The sequence below is a fragment of the Cryptomeria japonica genome, chromosome 7 (assembly GCF_030272615.1).
Source record: "Cryptomeria japonica chromosome 7, Sugi_1.0, whole genome shotgun sequence".
NCBI lineage: Eukaryota > Viridiplantae > Streptophyta > Pinopsida > Cupressales > Cupressaceae > Cryptomeria > Cryptomeria japonica.
The window spans coordinates 357,466,527-357,494,176 of NC_081411.1; the positions used below are offsets into that span (position 1 = coordinate 357,466,527).

The 27,650-nt window shown below is 37.5% G+C and overlaps 1 protein-coding gene across 2 annotated transcripts in view; it reads left to right on the plus strand.

Annotated features, from left to right (window-relative positions):
- LOC131054592 (protein phosphatase 2C 57) overlaps nucleotides 1-27,650 on the plus strand; it is a 114,866-nt gene that overhangs the window by 81,906 nt on the left and 5,310 nt on the right. The window lies entirely within an intron of this gene.

Sequence of the window (27,650 nt, forward strand, 5' to 3'; positions counted from 1 at the left end):
TTCCTCCACAAACTGACCCATATTAATACAAATTTCTTCCAAGGTTGGTCTATAGGAAAAGTTGGCCCATAACATGCTAGGCAAGGTTGGCTAGGTAAGGTCAGCCTAAGAACTTAAATAAAAACTATTTAAAACTAATTATTTAATATTAATTTTATTTATTATTTATTTAATTTAAAATAGCTAGTAGATGCTGGCCGACCCAGCCTATCTTAGACTCATTACAGTCCTCCCATCCTAAATTGCTTGTCCTCAAGCATTTCGCACTTGAATACCCAATCAACTGCCTTCTATACCTTTATGCCCCAAAACAAAATGCCAAGATCCCATATCATCCTCAGTTTCATTGTTCCACCACTCTGCTACACTATTATGATGTAAACAACTCCCTTCATCTTGAATCTCTGGCTGTAGCATTGCATTTTCTTACTCAACATCAGAATTGTAGTGGTTGGAAACCATCTTATATCAGTAAATATAGAGCACAAATCTCCATGAGAAGCATGGGCTGAGCTCTCTTTCAACATTGCTAGGGACTGTTGATGTGTTTTTTATGCACATGCGAACACAGAATAAAATACCCAAAATTATCTTATCCTCTCTTGAACAAAGTTTCTCAAATGCTGAAGATTGGCTTAAGGATCACTTGAGATAACTCCAAGGTTCTTATATGTCGGGTCACGACGTGTGGATAAGCACAGTTGGTTGATGTGATTGCTGGTATCACAAAGGGACTTACGTTGAATTGTCAAATGCTTGAATCGCTGGAACTTGATCATCTGATATTTCAATCTTGTGATGCTTTTTGTCCTAAACTAACTTGAATTGAAAAAAGGGCAAAAGGAAAGGGTTGAGAAAGTCTATTATAAGACCTAGAATGTGAGAAGATGGATGAACGATTAGGTGGAATCCTACTGGGCAAGGTCTCACCATCAACTTGAACAATTTGACACAAGCTCAGTGCAATCTTCTAAGGACATTTCAAAGATATTTGAATCAATACCATCAAACATTGATCACCATTCAAGTTAATGCATAAGCAATGGATGTATAACAATTCGAAGTTAAGCTCATATCATTCCAGTTGACCACACAAGGCATGCTTACAATCAGTAAGAGGCTAGTGGTATGGACAAAACGGATTCCACACAAATGCATTCAACAAATTCTTCCATTCAATCTAATTAACATAAAAATAAATTGAGAAGTAGAACCATGAGGCTTGTTGAAATAACCAATTTCACCATAACTTCAATGAAAACAGTATCTCATTTACAAGTCATAACAATAATTCTTCCTTTTCCTAATCTACTCTAACTTCTATTCTATCTTCTATTCTATTCCTCTCTTGCTACTAACTATTCGCTTATCTATTTGCTGACTATTAACCATTACAAATGAAGAGCTCGAGCTTTTTATAATGCTCTCAATACAATTCAATGGCTCAGATCAATTTAAAATCAATGGCCGAGATTTTACAATGAAAACCCTAATTAGGGTTTGTTACAACAAACTCAATTCTGGCCAATGAAATAATTACAACACTTTGGCATGACCAATAGATAACAAGGGTAGGTGCCTTGGAGTTTGTGCCATCATTGGTGAGTCAGGTACATTGAATCAAGACGTGCTGATGTGAAACTTCTTTGATTAGCTAGTGGTGACTGGGACAATGACTAGGATTCCACCTTTATCTTGCATTTATAGGCTTGATAGATCATCATGAAGGAATATTTCTTGATACTCAACATTATCCAGCTTCTGCGATGATGACGATGATCTTCTAACTTTGATTAATTCTTCTGAAACTATCTTCTCGAATGCCTTGATCATGGAAGTGCAAGGTATAAATCTTAGTTTTGAAGTATTGATGAACTTCTGATGTCACCATTATCTCTCTCCTTTGGAATTCCTTCTCTTGTGACTCCCTTCATGTCGTTGATGTTGGAGATCATGTCTTTATGTAAGTGAATGCTTTCTGTGCGATCTCCTTATTTCTTTCTTCATCTCCTGCAAAACAAACAAGCAAGTATCAAATACACTTGATATATAGGTTTAATAAGAGCATATAAAGAGAATTCGCCCTCATGAAGGGACACTTGAAGTTGTTTTTTTTGCTCGTAAAAGGGGGTCTTGAAGTTTAATCCACTCTTGATCTTCATGAAGTTGTCCTTGTCTTTGAACTTACTCTCCTTCATTATATGAGCTTAACCCAAAATGACTTTCCAAACTTCAAATCAGTTTAAGGTAGTAATCATGTAACCAATCTTGCACCTTCGCCTTCAAATAGGAACACATGAAGTAGAGTTCACTCACTTGAAATTCGCTCTTGAAGCTCGATTTGTAAACTTCGCTCATGTGTTTTTATTTTTGAATTTCACTGATGTAGCTCAATTCCTGAAGCTCACTCATCTCCTCCATTTTGTGAAGTTCGACATGAAGCTCTTGAGGTCTTAGAGATGAAATGAATTTCAAATGAACTTCCCTTCAATCTTTTTGCTATTTCATTGATTTAATCCTTACACTTATACATACACTCAAACAAAGCTCTTAAGGAAAATTCGCTCATCTCCCTCCAATCATGAAGTTCGCTCATGTAGGTGAGGTTATGAAGTTCAATTCACTTATGTATGTTAATTCATGAAGTTGAGATTTGCTTATGTAGTTTTGAACATGAAGTTGAGATTTGCTTATGTAGTTTTGAACATGAAGTTGAGATTCGCTCATCTCCCTTGATTTGTGAAGTTGAAATTCATTCTTGATGCTTCCTACATGAAGTTCACTCATCTCATTTGAGTTCATGAAGTTCGCTCATGTGCCTCCAAACATGAAGTTGAAACTCTCTTGTAATGCTCTGCCAGGAAACCCCGAAGGGATAAAGCTAAAACACAGGAATAGAGTGCAAATATTTAAAAAAAATAAATAAACACAACATAATGATACGATTAGATATCATAAGTTGAGATAACACAACGGAAGACTAAAATAACACCTAAAAAGTTTCCCAACGTGATTACTTAATTTAACACCTAATTCAACTCACACTAATTAGTCCAATTAAGTTGATTAACTTAATGACAAGATAATACTTTAAACAAGGATAAATTCGTTCGGTAAGTTAAAATTATAGATAACATTACGAGTTCATCCATTAAGGTTAAAAATATAGTTAGCATGATTACGTTCATCCATTACAATTTAACCATACATTATGACCAATCTTACATTCAAAGCACATGCTACGCATCTAAATTCCTTACATACTTTAATTGCATTATAAACTAATGAATACTTCCATGATACCAACCTACATGTTTCATGATCTAAATTACTGCATTTAATAAGATGACTACATACATGCATTTTAGATCAACATCATCAAATCCACATTATACATTTTAACCATAATGCTAATTTTAAAAAGGAAACAGAAGAACATAAACACCACATAACACTGAAATGATATTGGAGTTCACCCATAGTGGGCTACATCTCCGGGTCTGCTCAACTGCAAGACCCCTCTGATAAAATAATAGGGTGAAGAATACATAAAGTTCACATCATTTACATCCTGCCACCAAGGCGTACATAAACCAATAATACATACAACCACATCGGTCCAATAGATACATGAATGATCCCTGAATAGGAAAGGATCCAACTGAATATAATAAGAAGCAAATACAAAAGATCAACTAGAGCATCCGCGAAACTAAGTCTTTGCAACTCATAATAAGCAACCCATGGTCTAACATGAATATCAGGTTCTCACAAAGGCATAAACAACAGGACGACTCCACAACAGTTCTCCTAACAAAGACAACTCAACCAACACATTATCGAACATAAGGGACAAGTGTCATCACATAACTTGGTATGACTACCATGGAAGGTCTCCATAGGTTCCGACCCCATCTATTGAGTTACCCTGGCAACCTATTCCGAACCTCTGGCCCATCCAAGCCTCATGTGGACCCACACATCCTTTCGTGAAGACAAGGTTGTTGGTTTGCCATTTCAGGCCTTCTCACTGTATGCCGAGTCTGTACTAGCACTCAACCCATGCGTGGGGCACAATTATCTTCTTAGTGTTCATTAACTAAACTCTCTAATATGCTATTAGGTTATCACTTTTTTAGACACACTTTCGATGGGTTACCCAACAACCACTTTGGGCGCGGCCCCCAATCGAAAGCCACTTTCCCATATGACACTAGACCATAAACATACGAAACTCCTAAACCAACGCATACACTAGGACAAGATTACGGAGTTCAAATACGGTAGGATTACCCGCTTGGTCAAACAAGACTTCATACGAGGTGCATTGATTGACGATACTCTAACTAGAAACCTGACCAGCTATGGTCAGCCACGAACCAACATTCGAGACTCGCATAAAGGACATGACTGGATACAAAACCATCACAAGAAAACAGTAAATACTCGAGATCAAAGACATGAGCAGATACCCAAATCAACATATGACAACATCCAACAATCACAATCAAGGACTTGCTATTTCGTAAGCAAATGCGAATACACAAATTTAAACATGCATAGGCATAAACTGGAAAGGACAACTTTTTTCCATATTGTTTAAAGATTAAAATCGGTCCAGTTTCCTAATAGATCTAATTAGATTGCAATTTTGTCTACCTTGTCTAGGTACATGTCGTTCATGGTTTACTAACTCACTAAAGCTCGATTGCATCATACAATAATTTAAATACTTCATCGTGAGTTTCCAAACCAAAATCACATGATTATAATTATAGTGTATGCAGTATACACAATGATATACAATCAAATATTCATAATCAACTAAAAATATGATAATCATTTATCAAAATAAAACATCTTTCTCATACTTGTTTGAAAACAATAATCTAATCTCATCTCTTGCGACACAATTACATATTTTCCAAAAATGGAAATATACATTAAAAAGGAAATAAATATCGATGATCATTTTCTTGATAAATTGATACTTCCTTGCATACATATAGAAAAATACAAATTAAATATTAATTAATATATATAAATATTAATCCGCAATTAATAAAATATATACTAATTAATAATTAATAATAAAATTATGTCCAAGGGGTTGAGCTTAACTGGCTAAAACACTGGGTTCTCACTATGGAGACCCAAGTTCAACTCCCAATAGGGACATCTGAAGTGGAAATCTAAGCTGAGACTCTTGGCCTTCCATAGGATGGGGAAGGTCTTGGGGTCAATCTAATGGAACTCTAAGCTGTGACTTTTGGCCTTCCATAGGATGGGAAGGTCTTGAGGTCAATCTAATAAAGCATCATAATAATAATAATTCAAAGATATGTAATGGGGATGGGGTCCCCTACTGTGTCCCCACTGGTTCATAGCTCCAGTCAAAAGCTATTCAGGCTTCGGCCAATTACCGAAAAAAAATAATAATAATAAAATTACAAATTAAATATTAATTAATATATATATCTATCTATATATATATATTAATCCTCAATTAATAAAATATATATTAAATAATAATTAATAATAAAAAAAACTATTTTAAAACTTTTTAATAAAATAATATTAAAACTTTTAAAAAACCCAAAATTTAAATTGCGATGCATTTTTATTTTAAATAAAAAAATAGGGCAAACCGCGGGGCCCACCTCCCTCCACGGGAGTGGAGGTTGTGCCCTAGCCGCGGAGGCTTCGGCCACCATGGTGGACGCAGGCCTGCGACATCCACACTATGGATGCGGGGTCCCTGTGGCCACCATGGGGTCGTAGGTCTCTGCGGCCACAGTGGGGTCACAAGTCTCTGAGGCCACACTGTGGTCACAGACCCCCAAGGCTGCGAACCCATGGAGGGGAGGGGGGTGCGACTTGAGCCTCGGCTCCTCCGCCCTCCAAAACCTAAAACGCCCAAAATAAATTTCGATTTAAATTTATATATTTCTTTTTTTTAAAACTTTCAAAAAAAAGAAAACCCCAGTAGTTCTTTAATTCACAGTCTCATACAGAGACTAAAATAATTTTCCAGAATACCCAAGGTATTCAAAATAATAAAATTTGGTGAATTACCAGACTAAAATAGGCAATCTTCCTCAACCAAATATCATATTTGGGCAAAAGAATCATTCCTCACACATTCGTCCAACTAATTTGCAAAACACAAACTAATAAGCAAAGATTTAAAACCCAAACCCAAATTCAATCTAGAAATTAATCTGAGCAACCGGAAACTGATTTGAAAACAAAGGAATGAATTCAAGGAGGGATAAATTCAAAATCTCAATGCTATTCTTCTCTATTCACAAATCTGAAAGATTTTCCAACAACAAACACATTTCTTTCAAAATCAAACAATAAATTTCTTTGGCAACAAAGGAGAATAATAAAAATCCTACCTCCATATGCAATCCTGCAAGTGATTTGCTGAAGAGCCCAACCTGCAAGCTCCAAAAATTCCCTCCTCTCACAAATGCCCAAAAATTTCTCCAAAATTATTCTCTCCCAAAAATATTTCCCAAAAATCTCTCCAAAATAATCCTCTCAACAATATTTTTCAAAGCTAGGTTAAATGGGAAAAGGTTTGACCAAAATTCTTATTTTTGGATTTAAAATACTTTTTTCCAATAAAATGAAAAATCATTCTTTTTTTAACTATCAAATATACTAAACTTGTTTTTCTTCTAAAAATTGATTTTCTCAATAAATTGAAATTAACCTTTCTATTTCTAACATGCCAAAGAGGTTAAATTATATCTATTTCGAATAAATTTAATCTTTCCTTTCAAAAAGCATAAACTGGATAAATTCATCATTTAAAATTAACCATTTAAATCGAACTTGCTATAAACAAGAATTGAGCAATATTGATGATCAATCGTAGAAAGGGGACCTATTTAATTTAGTCCCTTAATTACCAATGCGTACAAGAACACATTAAATCAAATTAAATACTTAGGATTAAATACTCGATTTTACCACACGCAAAACACGCAACCCAAGAAAGCCAACCAGATACACGATCCGCATACCCAACCAAAAGGGGATACTGACGGACGATTGACGACACTCACTTGAGCACGACAAGGGTAAAACGAGGGTCTTACGACCACCTAATCCAATCTCTAAGGACCAAAGAGGTACACTCGAACCTACGAATTCAGGTGGAGACGAACCTCGTACCTATGCGGTACTGTACCTGCAATCTCCTACAACCAAGAGTCATAATGCATACATACATACATATATACATACATACATACATACATACATACATACACACACACACACACACACACACATATATATATAATGAAAGTGTTAGCTTGAGATTAATAACACGAATCAGGAGCAAATAAACTTACATAAGAATTGATGCAAAAACCACATTAACAGGTACGCACAATAATCAAAACATCTGACTATAACATTATAACATAGTAAACTAACCAAGGTCAAACTGAGATTAGGATCTGATTAGGGCAGGGGTACTACATTGCTCATGTATGTTTGAACTTGAAGATCACTCTAAATGGTGTGCATATGAAGCTTATTTCAATCACCTTGCTTATTAAGTTCGCTTGTCTCTCTTAACTCATGAAGTTCGCTCCAATCTTTCAGGTCATGAAGTTCGCTCCAAATCTCCAACTCATGAAGTTCGCTCCAATCTTTCAACTCATGAAGTTCGCTCCAATCTTTCAGGTGATGAAGTTCGCTCCAATCTTTCAAGTTTTGAAGCTCGCTCCAATCTTTCAAGTCATGAAGTTCGCTCCAAATCTCCAACTCATGAAGTTCTCTCCAATCCTTCAGGTCATGAAGTTCGCTCCAATCTTTTAGGCCATGAAGTTTGCTCCAATCTTTTAGGCCATGAAGTTCGCTCATGTATCCTCAAACCTGAAGTAAACCTCATAAGGGCTTGGAGATGAAGTAGATTTACAAAATGAGCTTATCTTCAATCATGTTGTTGCATATTTATTCAATCCTTAGACTCTCTTACTCAAACTCATGTCATGTTCACACATACACTCAAACAAGGCACTTAAAGGGAAATTCGCTCTCTCCACTCCCAACATGAAGTTCGCCCATGTAACTCATTTCCTGAAGTTTGCTCATGTAGGTGAATTTATGAAGTGGATTTCGAATCAAGACCAAACTTTCCTTTACTCACTCTCTTAACTTCAATACATGATAACATTAACAACATGAGATCTTAGAGTGAATTTTTTGCTCTGTGAGAGAAGTGCAAGCAGTTCGTTGCATAAGGAGTGTTCATGAAGTGAAGTTCGCTCCTCAAGAGGAGCACTTGAAGTGACTCTCTAATTAGCAATTCTTCTTCACTCATGATTGAACTCATGATATCTAGACTTTGCAAACCTATTCACTTCACACTTATGCAAGACTATCCACTTGACTCCCAGCCTTTTGAGTGCCTATACCTCTCTAATGCAATGGCTAATAGCTAAGGACCCTAATGCTACCTAGGAAGCAGAAAAAAATGGGGGGTCCCCATTTGCAATGGGGCGATGTGTGAATACCTCACAACAGGGACGAGGGTCCTATTGTGACCTTTTCACACATCGCCCCATTGCTAATGGGGACCCCCTCTTTTCCTGCTTTCCGCGTGTTTAGGTTAGGGTTTTGGCAGCTTAGTGGGCAATTTTGTGTTTCCTACCCCCGAGTCTCAGAGTTTTGGTCATGCCTAGTGTCGTTTAGGGTTTTGAAGTTATAGGATCAAACGCATGAAAATTGAGATTTTTTAATGATCCTAGTTTTGTCTAAGTGTAGACCCTTTGGAGCGTTAGCGTGTTTTTGAGCGTCCTTGTCGGTGATTTTAAGTGCTAAGGTGTTTTTAGACCTTTTGGAGTTGTTTTCTCGCTCCTAGGAAGTTATTCAAGTTGATTTCGCACTTTATCCCGATAGATTTCCTTGTGTTACGCTCCAATTTTCGGTAAATTTTACCGAGTCCAGTTGAGTTTTATTGAGTTTTGAAGTTTCCTAGTGGTTTTGAGTGGAAAAATCATCATTTTCCGGATGAAAATCCATATTCTTAGGGTTAAAAGGTCAAAATTCCATACTAGAGGTGCTTTTCCCCTCATATTCCTAACTACCCATGGTTTTCCCGACCCAAAATCCAAATTGGACATGGATTTCCCTTGAAATCTATACTTGCCTCGATTTTCCACCACTGTGAATCCATACTAGAGTCGTTTTCCCTTGGATGCATTAAATTTTGACTAAGTTTTAGGATTTATTCTGACTACCCACGTTTTTCCACCAAGGAGGATGGATAGGATTGCGGATGACAGTTGTCTTAATTCCACACTTAGGTCAATTTTCCACCAAGTCTTTTGTGACAAGTTTTGAGGATTTTTGTGTAGACTCTCAGTCCTGACTCAAGTCGATTTTCCACTAAGAGATATTTCTAATGTTTTGAGTCCGGATTTTCATCCAGACTAGGGTCGTTTTTCCACCAGAGGGGTATTTTTGTGTGATGACTTAATTTTAAGTGGAATTTTTCATTACACGCCTAGATCGATTTTCCCCTAGACCCCATTTTATGATTTTCAGCGGGATTTTTTATCCCTACTGGGATCGATTTTCCCCTGGAGGGGATATTTTCGTTTTTTGATTTTAATGGGATTTTTCAATCCCTACTTAGATCGATTTTTCCCAATTGGCCCATTTTGATTTAAATTGAAATATTTTAATAAAGTGAGCCCCATTTAATTGTTTTTTAATGAAAGACAATGATTATTAAAAAAAAACAAAACACAATTAATGATTTGCAATGAGCATTTAATGTTTTCAACCTTCTAGAAGCAAATCGGTTTCACCAAGCAAGTATAAGAACAAGTATTTTATCCCACATTGCTTGTGTGGTGAGATTTGATGATGAAAGTGAGTTCAAATAGGGATTGAGCCAACATTATTTATTATTGAGTTTGCCAAGTGTGTCTATGTAAAGGCGATTTTCTCCATGGTTGGCGGTTTTGGAAGAAATGTTCAAGTGGAGGTGGTTGATTGAAGACTCTTCTTGCTGCCATTTTTCCCCATTGCCATTTCTTTTTCCAGCTGGGCGTCATGTTTGGTGGCTGCCATTGTTGACTTTATGCCACGATTTTTTGGTGAAGTTCGCCATTTTTGGTGAGGTAGCGATTTTGTAGAAAGGGGCAATTTTTGTGTTTGGAGTTTCTTTCTCCAACTTGGATGATTCTCATTCTTGCCGCCATTTTTTACTTGCTGTTCTTAGACCTAGGTTGGCAGATTGGAATGCCTTTGATGACATTTTTCAGACTTGTGTGAGGTGACGCCATAGCTGGAAAATTTCGATTTTGGTTTTGCAAGGGTTTGGTGCCATATTTTGGTGGATTCCTTTCATGTTTGGTGGCTGCCATTGTTCCCTACCTGCTGTGATTACTTCAGATCTGAGTTTTGACGCCATTATTACAGGTAGTTCAACCTCCATTGTTGGCTGATCATCGATTTACAAACATATTTTAGTGCCCAGCAAACCGCAAATTCAAAGATTTACACTTGGAGGCATTTTGGGGATCAGTTTCAGTCAATCCTCAGACCATTGGAGGGTTGTCACAGGTCTGCAACTTCATTATTGGCTGCTTGTCCTTCAGAAATTTGACTTTTACCAGCCATACCTATGTTCCTTGGTTTGATTGTTTTTGTCATTGTGCATATTTTGAATGATTGCAACTTGTTTTGAGAGGTTAATTTGTACTAGTTTCAGGTTGTCTTTAGATTTGTTGGCAGCCATTGTTGACTGCGGAAGGTGTCCTTAGACATAATTTTGTGTGAAAACACAACCTTTCACATCCTTCCTTAGTCATTGTTGATCTGGTATACTCCTTTGCACTTTGATTTCATGAGGGTTTTCATAACCTAACCTTGTCACATTTTGTATTTAAATTGTTGAAATCTACCTAGAGTGTGGATTATTTTCTTGATTTCCATACCCTAATTAGTCTAAATCATTAAGAAGTCAGGAATTTTATTTAAGAATATTATATTTTTCCTAAGTTCTAACTTCAAGCTTCATACAGGTGCGATGTCAAAGTCTGGACTTAAGGAAAGGAGAGAACAACAGAGGATTGTTGAGACTAGATTCTATCCTGAATCCAAGATGTCATCCAGATGGAAGGAGATAACGGACACGAACATGCATTTCCTGAACCTGAACCTGATGCGACAGCGGATGTTCAGAGTTGGAAGCTAGATTCCTTCCCCAATGTATGTGAACATTATGAAGAGTGGCATTTTTCAAGCCGCTAGATTTCCACAGTCCATACAGTGCAATGAACTTATCCTGGAGTGCGCACGATGCTATGATCCTCGCTGCCGAATGATCAAGACTCCTACGGGCATTGTCATTGCCTACCTTGCTGAGGATGCGATTGCTGAGGTGTTTGGAATTCCATGTGGAGCAGACATGAAGGATGTAACTAAAGATGAATATGAAGATCGATATACGAAGAAGACGGATGCGTGTAAGACCATGGTGAACAAGGAGTGGATTATTGAGCCTAGACCTCATCATTCCAAGGCTCCCAAGACACTCATGTGCACAGATTTCAAAGAGGAATATAGTGATTTAGTATTCCTTCTTAACTGAGTGATGGGGATGCCGCAGTGTGCAATATACGATGGATGGATGTTCTATTTCATCCAGGATTGTCTTAGGGGAATGTTGATAAATTGGTCTAGAATCATAAGTAACAATCTGGACTTTCAGCTGAGGAATGTAGAGCGGTCCAAGTCATTCGCCATGACTTCCTACTTGGTATACCTGCTTGCACGGTTTGTTACATACAAAGGTTTGATATGCAGAGGTGAAGTCGGGAATGGACAAGGACAATTCAAGAGTTATGAGTGCTATCCCCAGCTCAACATGTATAGAATTGTAGATTATAAGAGAGTGAATGATGTATTCATAGTGTACATCATGCGAATGCTGCAAGGCGGAATCCATAGGAGGTTGTCCAAGGAGGCAACAAAGCTGATAGAGAAATATGGATCGTGGTATATACAGTTTCCCACTTTCACGTACCTTAGGATTCATGGGTTTCAATCTGAACCCTACAGGCTTCCTAGGTATCCTTCCGATAGAATGATCTTGCTGGAAGTGGTGAGATAGCTTCTAGAGTTTGATTTCATTGAGAAAGAGAAGCATAGGACAGGCATGACATTCCCTATTTCAGTTGGGAAAACGTTGGTTGTTTGCCAGTTTGCCTTAGCCGCCAACACTGCGAGTGAGGAGCTTGCATTCTATCGATTTGCAACCTTCAAGAAAAGAGAAAGATTTGATCCAGATAAGAAAGTTGGAAAGATCAGGGGAGAGAAGTTCATCCATAAGGCAGACATAGAAATCATTGGGCCAACCTGATGGGCAGTGAAAAGACAAATGTTGTCCAGGATGTCAGTGGATTTCATGAGGAAGTGTGGACTTTTCCTCATTCCTGATCAGGTGTTAGATGACAGAGATCATATGCATCCACAGTATGAAAATAAAATGAAGGCGGCGATCTTATTGCCTAATTGGTCAGAGTCAGAAGACATAGATTTAAATATATTGATGAGAGAGGTCATGAGTTTCTCCCATGCATGGGTAGATATTCAGATGAATAAGCTAGTTGATATGGGTGTTTCCTTCACTTATGAAAAGATGAAGCCGGAAGAATCTACTTCCGAGGATGATCAGAGGACTATCAGTGATGTCAGGATCCATGCAGATGAAGAGAGTCAAGCTCCCAAGAGAAGGAAAAACACACCAGGAGGAGTTAAGGCCAGAGGAAAGAAGATTGAGGGGGTCAAGAAGAAGAAACAAAAGACTATCATTCCTTCGCCTATCATTCCTTCACCCCCTCTCAGTGTCTCATCAATCAAGGAAGTTGAAATGACAGAACAAAACAAGGAGACCCAACAATGTTCCAACACAGTGATACTATCAGAGAATATTTAGGATTTACATGCCACAGCGACATCTGCTCCACCAAATGAGAATGATGATCAGCCGGGATCCCCTACTGTGCTTTTGGAAGTTAGTTTGGGAAATGAGGTATATGATTTGACTAGGAGCAATCTTGATGATGATGATGATGTTATCTCGGCATTGAGAGGGCTTGATCGAGAGATGTGTCTCGATGATGGTATGGAGATGGCTGCTATTCTTGATTGGCTGATGAAGAGTATGGAAAAGAGTAAGAAGATGATAGAGGTACAACCTATTGATAACATTGATGACTACTTAGCGAGGAGCAATAAGGAGAAAGAACCCAAGAGAGCTGAAATTTTGTCACACATAGCTAGAGATGAGACAGGAATGCAGATTGCACAGGTGGCTATTCCTATTGGAGGTGTGATGATGAACATTGCTACTCTTATGGATTTCCAGATTACTTCAGTTGCCCTTGGTTGTACTACAAGAGATCAAAAATTTCAGGAGGTTGGTGATAACCTTAGGGCAATCAGCGCAAGGTTGGAGAGAGAGACTGAAGAGAAGGAGAAGTACAGAGAAGAGAATATCAGACTTAGAGAGTACATTGCAGGGATAAGGCATGAGAATCCCACCCTTATTTCCCCTATTGCAGTTGATCATGGACTACATTCACACTATGAGACAGCGAGAGATACACTCTCAGAGGTGGAGAAATGGATTGAAAGTGTAAGAAAACAGGCAGATGATTTCCTTACTCAGTTTGTCCAGGCATATGATAGGACAACATGGCTCATGTTTAGAATCTAGTATTTGGAGGGAGTTTGTGAAGAATTCCGGCCTATTCAGGAGAGGACTATTCCACGCCTTAGACCTTTGAAGAAGATTCCCAAGTCCACATTGATCAGGGAGAATATTGTGCGCCAGTGGAGATAGATATGATTTCCATGGCTGGTATTGTTCGTTGGCCATGAAGAAATCGACTTATGAGAACGCTCAATTGAGTTGTACAGAGATGGAATGATCGATTTAGGATATTCAGTTAAAGATCCTTGCCTCAATTGAGGAGTTATTGGGTGTTGATGTTAGTGATGCTAGTGGTTTACACTTAGCCGAATTAAGAGACAAGATGAAACTTATGTATTTTTGTCAGTTGGACTCTTTGAAGAAGAGTCAGATGGATGATTTGGTCTCTTTGTTGATTCATGTTCATAGTTCGTAGAAGCTCATGCCAGATTGGGAGAACACTTTGGATGCTTGTTCGGATACATTGGACGTGATTGATTTACAACAAGATACCTTATCTAGCATTTCCATGGGGGAGTTAGATTCTGTATTGGCTAGATTCTTGGAGTATGCTAGGAGAGAGAGAGATGCAGGTTTGAATTTTCTAGAAGATTCTCTATTTGATGACTAGGTATCTTTCTATTGGGCTATATGTTGGTGGCACCATTTTTGATGTAAATCCTAATTAGGGCAATTCTAGGGTTTTGTTGGCATGATCTTGGCCCTTGATTTAGTTTTAATCTTGGCCATCCATTTTCTATGAGACTCTATATAGACCTCATTGTCTCTCATTTGTAAGAGAGTTTTTGTATAATTGTTGGTATATGCTACAACTATTTGAATCTAAATCATTGTTCAACTTGTTGGTGATTTTGCTCTTCAAATGTTGTCTTTGCATTCATGGTCCTCAATTCCTCCAAGTTGGATTAGAATTTGTTTTCATTTTTATTAGATATAGTGGAAGATTTGTTGAATATATTTGTGTGGAATTCTTAATCCATGCCACTAGCCTCTTGCCGTTGGTAAGTGCGCCTTGTGTGGTCAACTGGAAATTTGAGTAAGCTTAACTTCAATTATTATGCGTCCCTTGACAAGCATCAACTTGGATGGTGTCAACGTTTGATGGAAATAGTCTGAAAATCCATAAGTATACCTTAGATGATTGCACTAAGCTTGTGTCAATACCTGTTTGTGAGACCTTGCCTAGTTTGATTCCACTAAATTTGCTCATCATTTCCTACATTCCTAGGCTTAGAATAGATTTTCTGAACCCTATTCCTTTTGCCCATTTTTTTAGTAAGAATTAAGTATGGAGCTACAATTGCTAAATCCTAAGTTGTCAGCACACCAATTCCGCATATTTCATGATCAAAGAAGATAATTCAAACATTTGTGTAAGTTCCCAAGTGAACACAACAATTCACATCGACCATTGAGTTACCCACTCGTCAAGACCTGACATGTAGAAACCTTGGAATCATTTTAGTTGATCTTACCCTTAGCATCTAAGGTGATTTTGTTCAAGAGAGGGTAAATTACCTTGGTATCTTATTTTGAAATGTTATGTGCATAAAAGTTTAAAACACACATCAACAGGTCCATAATCAAGCTTATGAATATTCCTCATCAAAGATAAACGAACTCTCAGATCCGACATCAAAATGTATACGTAGTTTTGGACCAAAGAGTTTTTGTATACTTCCATGTTTCCCATGTAAAGAATTATTTCATGACAGTAAAATTGAAACCATGTTATTACTCAGATCTAAGATGATAAGGATTTATAGAATACTGACCCCCATCTTCTGTGAGAGACACCCCAACACAATCATCCTTGTGACTTAAAATTTCAGAAATAGAATCAACTGAGACATCTTCCTCAATTGCATGATCCTCAACATGGTGACTAAAAATTTATTACTTGCTGCAATGGCTCTCCTTTTGGTAGGTTGATAGGTAGTTCGTAGATTGGAATGCTTGTTTCTATCTTGGCCTCTTCATGTTTCAGCAAGCAATGCTTTTTCAACCTTATCTTCATTGATAGTTTGCTCTTGTTTTTACTGTTCTTCTAGATTCTTGGACATATGCTCATTAATTTCCTTCATAGCAACTTCTTTTTGTTTTGATTCTAACTTTCCTTTTTCTTTACCAACTTCCTTCTTCTTCCTCTTCTTGGGGTCCTCTTTGTATTTAATTCATAGAACTCATCAAAAGATAAATCATTACAAACTACTTGGCTTAGAGCATTATATGCTTCATGATACTTAGCTATTTCATCTTCTGGATGAAGTGGTAATTGTTGTTCCTCAAATGGATCTTCTTACCTTTGCAAAGATTTTTCCCAGATTGTTTTCATAGGAGGAATGTTTGAAATCCTATCATTAGCCGAGTTACTTCTTTTTGCTGAGGCTGATTGTATCTACCAATCTTCTATTATTGATTCATCTCCCTTGGGATGTGAACCATCTCTGCCATAGAATCCCTCATAGAGCATTGAAATTCTCTACTTTCCCTCATGACTTCTTGCATATTTTCTTCATTCATCTGCATTACAGTAGTTCCCACAGGCTGGCAAGAACAATGGCTCTGATACCACTGAAATGAGCTTAAGATCTGAATGATTCTAATACTTATTCCTATTTAAAACTTTTAATTTCAAAGATAAACTGAGAGCAAAATATAGACTCAGAAATAGAAAACTTACACATGCTAGTAACTCTAGATTATTTATAGATCATCAAAACAGATGATAATAATTGCACAGTTCCAAAATATCAACAGCATGATGCATTTTTGAAGCTACAAATCTAGGAGTCGATTCACACCCAGAACCTGATATTACTCATAAAATATTTGAACAGCAATAATCTGACCTTTCATATCTTAGTGGCAGAAAAACTTGACAGGATAGAACTATCTCAAGCTTTGCTGGTGTTGATTTAAACACACAATAAAGAAAAGTAGATTGCTGCTGACTTCATTGCTCCTTGTTAACCTGATGTCTCAAATATGCAAATATAGATGGATTGCTAACTGGTACAACAGTGCTACTGCAAAATGAAGAAGACAAGATAAGGGTATCGTCCCACCTTCCTAGCTTTGGAGGTTTTCATCTTAGATGGTAGAGCATTTGTTTAATGCGAATTGAATTACCAATCTTTGATTTCTTCCTCCACAAACTGATCCATACTCATACAAATGTCTTCCAAGTTTGGCCTACAGGAAAAGTCAGCCCATAATGTGCAAGGCAAGGTCAGCCCAAGAACTAGAATACAAATGATTTAAAACTAAATATTTCATATTAATTTTATTTATTATTTATTTAATTTAAAACAGCTAGCAGATGCTGGCTGACCCAGCTTATATTGGGCTCATTACATAGTTACTAAAATACTTGTTCTGAGTGTGTATAGGTTGATCTCTAGATTGGCCAAATTTGCTCACACATATTATTATCATCGATATAACCATAAAAGGAAAACATATTTAAATAATAATTACAAATATATTTGGATAAACAAAGCTGTGAAAAGCATTGGAGAATAAGGGAACCAAGGAAGACTCTGATAAGGTATATGTTCTAGGAGGACAGTGATACTGATCTATTGTGGTGGATGTACCAAGGAAGATGCCTGGTGCTTAACTAATGAATTAAATATTTGCATATGTGCTATGTGTGTGTGTGTATGTTGGTCAATTGTTTTTAGTACTTAGTGTGTGATCGAGGATTAAGTCTTTGTATAAACATTGAATTTATGAGTCTCATGGTGTAAGTTCAAGATTTGATTCTTGTGTATGAGCATGGTTTGGTATTGGGCTAAATGCACATGAGCTGGTGATTTTGGAAGCTAGATGATGACCATCTTGGTAGAGATGGGATATTGGCTTTCATGAGGACTAAATGGATAGTGTTACCTTGCCATGGTGAGGTGAATGCAAGGTGTACCTAGTGTTGTGATGTTTTCACACATCGCTCCATTGCAAATTGGGACCCCCTACTTTTTAGGTCCTCTTGGTCTTTTTGACTTTGGTTCTTTGGGTCTTTTTCTTTTTTTTCGAGGCAATCTCTTCGTTCTCCTTGGTTTGCAAGTGTTTTGGGTGAATTTGATTAAGTCTGCAAGTCATTTGAGCAAATTTGGCTAAGTCTAGAACTCGTTTGGTCCATTTTAGGGTTTCACCCTTTAGACTTAGATTTGTGGTCTTTTCCTGAGGGTTTTGAGAAAACTAAGCATTGCATTGGAATCAAGACCCTTCGAGGAAGCTACCAGTGAATTTTGAGTGAATTTTGAGCAACTTTCTATTTTTAGGGATTTCACTGCCTCCTGGATTATCTTTTTTTGCCAAAAAGAAAACTTACTATTTTTAGTAGTTTCTATTTTTAGTAAGTTTCTATTTTTAGTAAGTGTCATTTTGTCCTGATTTGCCCTAATTTTTGACATTTTGAAGTACTTACTATTTTTAGTATGTCTATTTTTGGTAGGTTCAACATAGGCAGAGGGTCCCGAAACTAAAGGTAGAACATTCCTAAATCCGGAAAGTTTGAAAAAGTAAGCAGTTGATCAAAAATAGCTAAATGTGGAATTAATTCTTGAAGTGGAAAGCGTTGAAAATCTTCTAAGTCTGGTAGAGAAAATCCACTTCAATTGAAGATGGCATCCCAAATCTGGAAAATGATCCAAAAGTGGCTAAGTCAGGGAAGAAATTCCCTAGGGCAGTGAATTTTTTACCATGGAATTGGGTGCCAAAGAGGCATCATGGCGGAATTCTCCAACTCCAAAAATCCTCCACAAGGCAAGTTTAGCACCCAAGTCATGAGCGTGGGCACCAAATAGGGGTTGTGGAGGAATTTTCCTCCAAACCCAAATTCCTCCAGAGCATCAAAACAATGCTCAAGTCCTAGTAAGAGCTCTAGAATGGGGTCATCCAGGAAAAGCAAGGAAAATGAAAATTCCTCCACAACATGGAATCAACACCCAGTCAGGGAGGGTGAGCACCAAACTTAGGTGGTGAAGGAAAATCTTCTCAAGTGCAAAATTCCTCCACAAGGACAATTCCACACCCAAGCATTGAGGATGGGTGCCAAATGAGAGGTATGGAGGATTTTCTCTTCCCAAGGAAAATTCCTTCACTACTTTGATTCTAGCACCCAAGTATAGGAAGAGAGTGCCAAAATTGGGGTGTGGAGGAATTTTCTCCTCCATGCACATTCCTCCACATCATCAAATCCACGCCCAGGCAAGGGAGAGGAGCACTAAATGCAAGGCATCAAGGAAAAGTCAATAAAAGTCAAAGATCATCCACAAGCAAGGTTTGGCGCCCAAGTATGGATATGAGCACTGAAACAAGGTCTTGGAGGAATTTTCCTCCAAGACAATTTTTCCTCCATGTGGTCAAAATAGTGCCCATGTCAAGGTGGAGGGTGCCAAAGCTAGGTAAGAAAGGATTTTTCCTTCCAAAGCAAAATTCCTCCCCAAGGATCAAATGGCGCCCAAGGATGAATCAAAAGTAGAATCCATGGCAAAGCAAGAAATTCAAGATTTCCCTCTCAACATGAAATTTCGGCCAAGGATGAATTGAAAGTAGAATCCATTGGTAAGGAAAAAATTGGAAAAATCTCTTTCAAGGATGGAAATTTTGCCCAGAGGAAGAAATTTCAAGACGAAGAAAAAATTGGCCAAGAAAGAGAATTTTCTCTCCTATATTCTGGAGCTCAAAATCGAAAAAATTCCTAAAAAATAGGAAAAGTGATTGATTGATAAAAAATCTCCCTTTGAACAAGATCAGCACAAAAACACAAAAAATTCCTTTAGGATGAAAAATTCTCTCTTCAAGAATTTTCTTTCCGAGAATTCCAGATGTGCAAGATTCCTACAGGAGAGGATAAATCTGTTAAAATTCTTCCAAGGCAGGAAAATCTTCCCAAATGTCTTTTGTGAGCTTGGAATGGAAAGATTCTTGTAAAGGATGAGTTGGTGACATGCAAAGAGAATATTCCATATTAATGAAGTACAACTCGAAAAATTATAAAAGTTCCTATGATGGCGGTGACCATTTGCATGGTGAGAATCTATTGAATGCATGGCGGCATGACAATGCATTTATTGCCAGTGGACATCTTGACTCAGTAGTGGCATACTTAATGCATGGCGGCTATCATATTTTAGGAAGTGATGGCTCATTTATTTCACAATGGGCACTTTTTGAATGTAATGGTTAATTCATGCTTTATGGGCGCCATTTTTGGCAGGAATGTAATTAATTGATAATGGGCATTTAATATTTATTCCCACCTTGTTGCATCATGTGTGTGGAATCTTTTGGGTCAAACCCTAATTAGGGTTTGCATGTAATCGAGGCTTGAGGCCTATATAAGGGGGTGACCCCTTCATTTGTAAGGAGGGAGGTTTGTATGAAATTGTTGTGATAAGTTTTTGAGATAACAATAGTGAAACATTGTTCTCTGATGGTGTCCACTTAAGTTATTTTTCAAAACTTGAATGGTTTCACCTTCCTCACATAGACTAGAAGTAGAATAGTGCTTTGATTTCAATGGAGAATGTAATGGTGTTTGATGAAATTCCATGGTTCATACTTTTTGCATCTTGTTGATTATAAGTTGCAATGAACAGTTAGCTCGAGCCATTAAATTTGTGCTAAGTTCGATTGTGGATAGTCGTTTGGATTGCGCCATTTTGGGTATTCAAATGCACTTTCTCGATGTGAAAATCCTTGAACATCCTTGGAAGATCGCACCAATTCTTGTGGAGTTGTAGTTAATCTTGGCGAAGCAGAACTTGGTTTATTTGGAATTCATCCATTAAAGCACTATCTATTGATATCACTGCCCTTAGGAGTAGATTTAAATCCTTCTAACCCTTTCCCCTTTAATTTCAGTCCATTCCAGTTCAGTTCATTCAAAGCAAAAGCATCACAAAATTGCTATATCCGATGATGAAGTTCCAACCACAACAAAGAAGTGAAAGAATGATCCAAACGTAAGTCCCCTTGGATTACCAACATATCGCATCAAGCCAACTGAGTCACATCCATTGCGTAATCGGAACCTTGGAGTCAATTGTTTGAACTTATTGCAATCTTAGCATACAATTGAACTTTGATCAAGAGAGAGTAAAGTGACCGTTGGAAATCTTTATTTTGTGTTGCGCATGGTCACAAAATGCACGTCAACACCTAGGATGATGGTTGTCATGATGAATAACTAGAAATGTTGGCTTGCCTTAGCAAGGTGTTGCTTTGACAGAAAAGTCTTTTCTTGATCACTAGGCTTGGGCTCATTAGAGGAGTTGTAGATGTGTGTGTTTTAGCATGTACATATGTTTGAGACTTGTGTGTGTGTTCGTTAAGCAAAGTGAGTTAAGTTTTGGCACAACTAGTGATAGAAGCCACCAATAATGGTTGGGTTGACCAGGAATTCCACATTATCCAATCGGTTATGTAGAATGTTATTTTAGTGCACCTCATTGACATCACCATGAAGATGATTATCCCACTGTGGTGGTGGCTGGGTGGAAAAGCAGGGTGGATACTTGGATGACCATTGAATAAAGAATTAGAGTTGAGAGAAATTTTTGGTGAAATCCAACTCCTTGTTTAAATAATATAATTCAAGGCTGGTTATGATTTTTGCGCTGTACAAATTAATAATGGCAATTCCTTGAATTGACCTTGTTTTAGTTCAGCATGAGGGGAAACTGAGCATTAAAGGCCAACACTAAAGTTCTTGGAGATTTCTGTAGGATCATTTAGTTGAGAAGTGAAGATGAATGATCTTCACATTCTTGTTAAAATTTTAAAACTAGTTTCTTGAGGGCTGAGAGTGTTAAATCTAGCAGTTGGATGCTGTAGAACATGAAATATGGCTAGAGCCTTAGTGCATGCATGTAATTCAGTGAGCGTTAACTCCTGGAAGAATCTTCATAATCGGAATATTCAATTCATTATGTAAGTTGAGAATGTTCCCGTTCTCTCTTTGGTATAACTAGCCTAAGGATGTGTGTGAATCTCTCCAGAGGAATTGGCAAGTCAATACTTAATTTTGGGACAAGATCCCAATGTGTTAAATATCTAGCTAAATTCCTAGCTAGGACAAACTTTGTATTTATTTTCTAATAGCATCAAGAAAGTTATGAACTTGGTTGAAGCTGCAAAATAATTAGAAACTTTGTAATGTTCTAGGGAATGAATCTATCACATGATTTCTAGGGGATAAGTCATGGTGAGCTCCTAATCCATTCAAAAGGTAAGTCTGAATCAAAGGCTTAAGTTTCATACCCTTGACCAAATCCTTAGAAGTTATTTGCAAGTTGTTGGAGATCTTGCGGACAAAAAACTCTTGCATATGGGTCCACTGAATGGCTGGTGCCCATACCCAATATACCTGCATCTCTAGGTGACTGAAATACTACAACCCAAGTCTAATCAAATACATGCTTGTGATAATCAAATTGAGGTTTGATGACATGGAAAAATATGTAGCAAGGGCACAGATGCACCATATGGAAGGTTGCTATCAAGTGGGGTATGACACCAGTTGCAAATTAGGAGTTAGGCTCTCTAATTTGGCCCATTTTTTTCTACACCAAAATTTCCATGTCCACTCCTATTAAAGAATATAAGAAACAACATAAAATAATGTCTCCACTCCACGGACATTATTTATCAATTTAAAAAAAACTCACCTTGTAACTAGCTTATATATAAATAACAATAGAAATATTTTTCTGAAAACAAAAAATTGAAGTGAAAACATAACTCAACTATCATCATGACATCAATTTTACAAGGCCTATGAAATGCATGTTAAAAACTAATAATTTAAGTACCAAAGGAGATGAAATGATAAAATGCCAGAGCTCCAATTTTCTTCTTTCAGTGTAGATCATTCTTATCATCACAATAGCGATTACTTTCATTTCTCACGAGTGAGCGGCATCGTAACAGAATATAAAATTAAATATAGAAGAAAACCAAGATGAAACAACTAGGGCATTGTGTTATCAGTCTCTTAAAGTTGTAGCATTTGTATAGATCAGTGTTCCACGGAAATGCGTTCCCCCCCAGGCCCGCGTGTCCGAGACGGGAAGACGGGGACTTGGCATCTCCCGTCATCCCGCCACCGCCATCGGGGCTCTGTTGGAGATGCGGAAATGTCTCGGCATCTCCAAATCTCCTTGGGAGACTCCTAGGTGTCTCCAAGTTCCCTTGGGAAAATCCTAGGCGTCTCTTGAGGGGTAAGGAGACTTGCAGGAATCTCCCATCCAACGTCTCCAAGACTCCTTGGGAGACTCCCAGGCATCTCTTGAGGGGTAAGGAGACTTGCAGTTTTCTCTCGTTCGAACACGTCAAACTCAAAAAGCAATTGAAATATCTATTTTTTAAAAATTTTGAACGATTTGAGCATTTTGTCTTTTGTAATGCTATTGCTATTTGCTACTCATTGTAATGATGTATCATGTAATCATCATTATAGACTTTGTGATATCAGATATTCATATGATATTTTTGATATAATAGAAATTTCCATTTTGACAATTTCATTTGTCAAATTTTATTTAGCAATTAGCATTCAAGAAATCTTCGTATTTAGATTTAATATTTCAAATTTTGCGATTTTGTATTTTTACTAATTTCCTATAGTTCATTTGAATTGTAATTCTTATACTGTTATACATCTTTTCACAACTAGTTTTTCAAGTACCATAAGTATATGTATAACCATATCAGCACCACCACCCCGCCACCCCCCGCCGTCCCCAAACTTAGGCCCTTTGTCCTCCGTCCCTGTGTCCCCAACGGCCGTGTAACACTGGTATAGATACAAACACTTACACTATGACATTCAAGATTTAAATTCCTTTGGCTAGCATAATGATAGAGATCACCGTTGTATAAGGGATTAAATGAGGTGGGTTGATTGGGAAATGAGAGTCAACAATGGAATATTTAGATGTGCAATAGTGGTGGGTGAAAAATTAGACATGCAATTGTTTGGCGAGTGGAAACTACCCCAACTCTAGCAATGGACTGGCTAATTTTTTTTTTGTATTTTGACAACTATTTGATAAAATACCAACTTGGCATGGACTCAGCAAGGGTGACTGGACTCGGCAAGGGACTCGGATCGGCCAGGACTCGGCAGGACCCGACAAAGTGAAAAACCCAAGAAATTTAGCGATTTTTAAGGATTTAAAACTTGTTTCATGCACCCTTTATTAAACAAACCTTAAATACACAATAACATCATCAAATAGAAGTTAATTTGATCACATACACAAGTGTCAAGTATACATCGATCACATTATGATTAGTATAAACGCAAATTGTAGTTGAAGGAAATAGAAAGCAATAACCATAGATATATAAATAGTGTCAAATGTAAAAATATTACAAAACTCATGGAATATGAAATCTATGACATCGAAATTCAAATGTTCCAGTTCCACACATATATCAAAAGTAAAACAACTACAAGTCTATGGCTCAGAGGAGCTTGGGTCCTTCCTACGAAGGCGTCTAACCCTAAGGTAGGTCCGGGATGCGTCAGCAGCCATACTCTCTGCCTGTGACTCCATTCTACCCTCACCAACATCAGCTGTGTCTGGCTCTAGCTCTGGCTTTGGCTCTGGCTCTCCTCACGCTCTAACCTCCTCCTCTGCCATGGCTACAACCTCAACCTCTCTATCTACCTGGTCGATCCAATCTAAGTCCTCATCACCAAAGATAGGATCTGTAGCCTCACTGATCCACTCAGATTCAGGATCAACCTCCTCTAGCATGATCGGGGTGCTGTCATGGTCCATAACCTGTTTGTGTCTAAGACGAAGGTTGTAATGAACAAAGACTAGATCATTCAACCTCTCCACAGATAGTCTATTGCGCCTCTTGGAGTTTATGTGCTCAAACATACTCCAATTGCGCTCACAACTGGAAGCACTGCATGGCTGGCTCAAAATACGAATGGCTACCTGTTGAAGATTTGGTGTTTTAGGACCAAACATCTGCCACCACCTATTTGAGATGAGAAAAAGGAAAAAAAAAATCAGCCTCGTTTAATAATTAATAACAAATTGAATAACATATAATTAAAATTATGCTCTTAATTTCTTAAAATATACATTTTACCCGGTTGCATTTTTGTCCGATTTTCTTTGCAAAGCTGACAAGAGAAGACCTCCCCTTCTGCATTAGAAAAAGCCTCTATCTCTTGGACTATACTACTACTATGACAGGGCGACATTCGCTCTATCACTGAGTAGAGCCCACTAAGAACCTCCTCATCCGCCTTGAAATCAGGTCGGAAATGGAATGCCGGATTGAGGTAATAAGAAGCTGCATGAAGGGGCCTGTGAAGCTGGGTCTGCCATCTCCTGTCAATGATATCCCAAATGGGATGATACTTACTCTCATCCCCTTCATAGGCAGATCTGATGCCCTTGTATATGTAGCCCATTGCGAGCTTCTCCCCGTCAACAACACATAGGAGAACTACCAAGGGCTCAATGAACTGCAAATATTGTGAAACAATATGTAATATCGGTTAATGTAAGTGTGAAATTGTGAATGAAAATAAGCAAATAAAAGAAAAATATGAATAATAATAAAAACTTAAAACTTAAAACATAAGGTAGAAATTAGAATGCTTAAAAATTTTACCTTCACAATCTCAGCACAAGGGGTCGAAAAGCCCGGCTCATCAAAAATGTAATCTGCGTCATCAACTCCTGTAGCACTCATAGTATAGGATGAGGAAGTCCACTCCTCACCAACAAACATACGTCTCAAAGCTGCCTTACTCCGAATCAAGGATTGCAGTGTGATGAATTTAGTGGCAAATCTAGTGATTCCAGGACGAGCCAACTCCTTCTACCCCATGTATTTCCTCATTAAGTTAAGGATCCATGCATGATTGTATGCAAATTTGCAAATATTTTTTGCCTTCTTTACGCGTCTTGATCCATGCAATCTTACCAATGTCCTCCAACATGAGGTCAATGCAATGGGTGACACATGGAGACCAAAATATAGATGGGTGCCTCTCCATCAAAAGTTTACCTGCAGCAACATAATTTGCTGCATTATCGGTCACCACTTGTACTACATTCTCCTCACCCACTTCGTATATGACCTCCTCTATAACCTCACATAGGTAAGTGGCATTTTTAGAATGTGCGGAAGCATCAATGGACTTCATGAACATGGTGCCACCTGAAATTTGAAAACAAAGCAAAAATAGTGATCAATGATCATTCAATAAATCTCAATTCAAAAATAAAATACGAATTATTAAATAAAATTCAAGTTATTCAATCACCTGCAGAAGAAACAAGAAAATTTAGGAGCGTTTGATTTCTCCTATCAGTCCAACCATCGGTCATGATGGTGCAACCCTTCTTCTTCCATATCTCTCGCTGATCCTCTAATGTGACTTTTACATCAGCCACCGATTCTATCAAAATTGGGCCACTTAACTCGGAATCAGAAGGGGATTTGAAACCCGCCCCACAAATAGCGATGACATCAACCATGCTCTGCCAATAAGGAGACCTATCACAAATAAATTAAATAAGATAAGTATAAAATTATAAATATTAGACAAAACAAACTAAAAATATTAACAACTTAAAAACTTAAAACAATCAAATAAAATCTAAAAGGAATTACCTGGCTGCGAAGAATGGAATATTGCAATAAAACCAAAATCTTCCAATTGCACCTTTAGCCTTATTGTGTACCTCTTTGTTCCAAGCCATGCTCTCAAGTGAAGGTTGGGCACCAGGAATAGTGCGTGGCTCAAAATATGAATCCATCCTAGATTTACGAACTCTAGGACTAATGGTTGGAGTTACACTGATACTCCCACTAGCACTGGCACTACCGGCAACAAAAGCACTAGCACTCCCACTAGGACAATATAGAGGCATGGAAGAGGCCTCTCCAACACAACCAATGCTAGTCTGAGCCAACTCCTCCCTTTGCCTCTTCTTTATTTCTTTTCAAGTCTCAATGTGTCTAATAGCACTTGGCACTCACGAATAGCCTCAGGAAGTGCTAGTGTGCAAGGCTTTGCATCATGACCACGTATGCTGACAAGGTGGTATTTCAATCTATTTATGCCTCCATGAAAGATTGTTTTGCAAAATTTACATTTTGCCTCTCCTCTTTTTTGCCCGGGAAAAGGTTCTATATATTTCCAAGCTGGATCTTTTCTACCTAGGATTGCTCTACAAGGAGGACTGGAACTAGACATTGTTTTCAAAAGTTGAAGGTTGCTGGAATAAGACACAATTACAAAAAAAATGAATATTTGTCCATTGTTAAATTATAAATTAATACAAAAAAAAATATAATAGCAATGTTTTGATTTTGATACAAAAATCAATGTAATAGAATTTGTATTCATTTTTTTCAAAGAAATTAGTAAACCTACCATGTAGATTGTTTTTTTCATTTCAAAACATAAAGAAATCAGTAAACCCTACAATGTACATTTTTAAACAAAAAAATGTACATTGTAGGGTTTGCTGATTTTTCCAAGTTTTGAGAAAACAAAAAACAATCTACATGGTAGGGTTTGCTGATTTATTTGAAAGAAATGAATACATATTACAAATGTTAAAAAAAAAATGTAAATTTTTCTTATAAAACACCAAAAAAACCAAAAACAATAAATCTTACCTCTTATAAGAAGGTTGAAATGAAATGCAACTTCTTTTCAATCCTCTCTAACAAGCTTTTGATGCACCAAATGCAAGTATTACACTGCCCCAATGTGATTTGTTGAAGAAATTCTACTCCTCCTTGTTGGTTGCCCTACTATGCTCTCTTCTTTTTCCTCACAACTCACTCTTCTCCTCCTATTTTTTCAATAGAATGAAATGAGATGCCTTTTACAACTTAG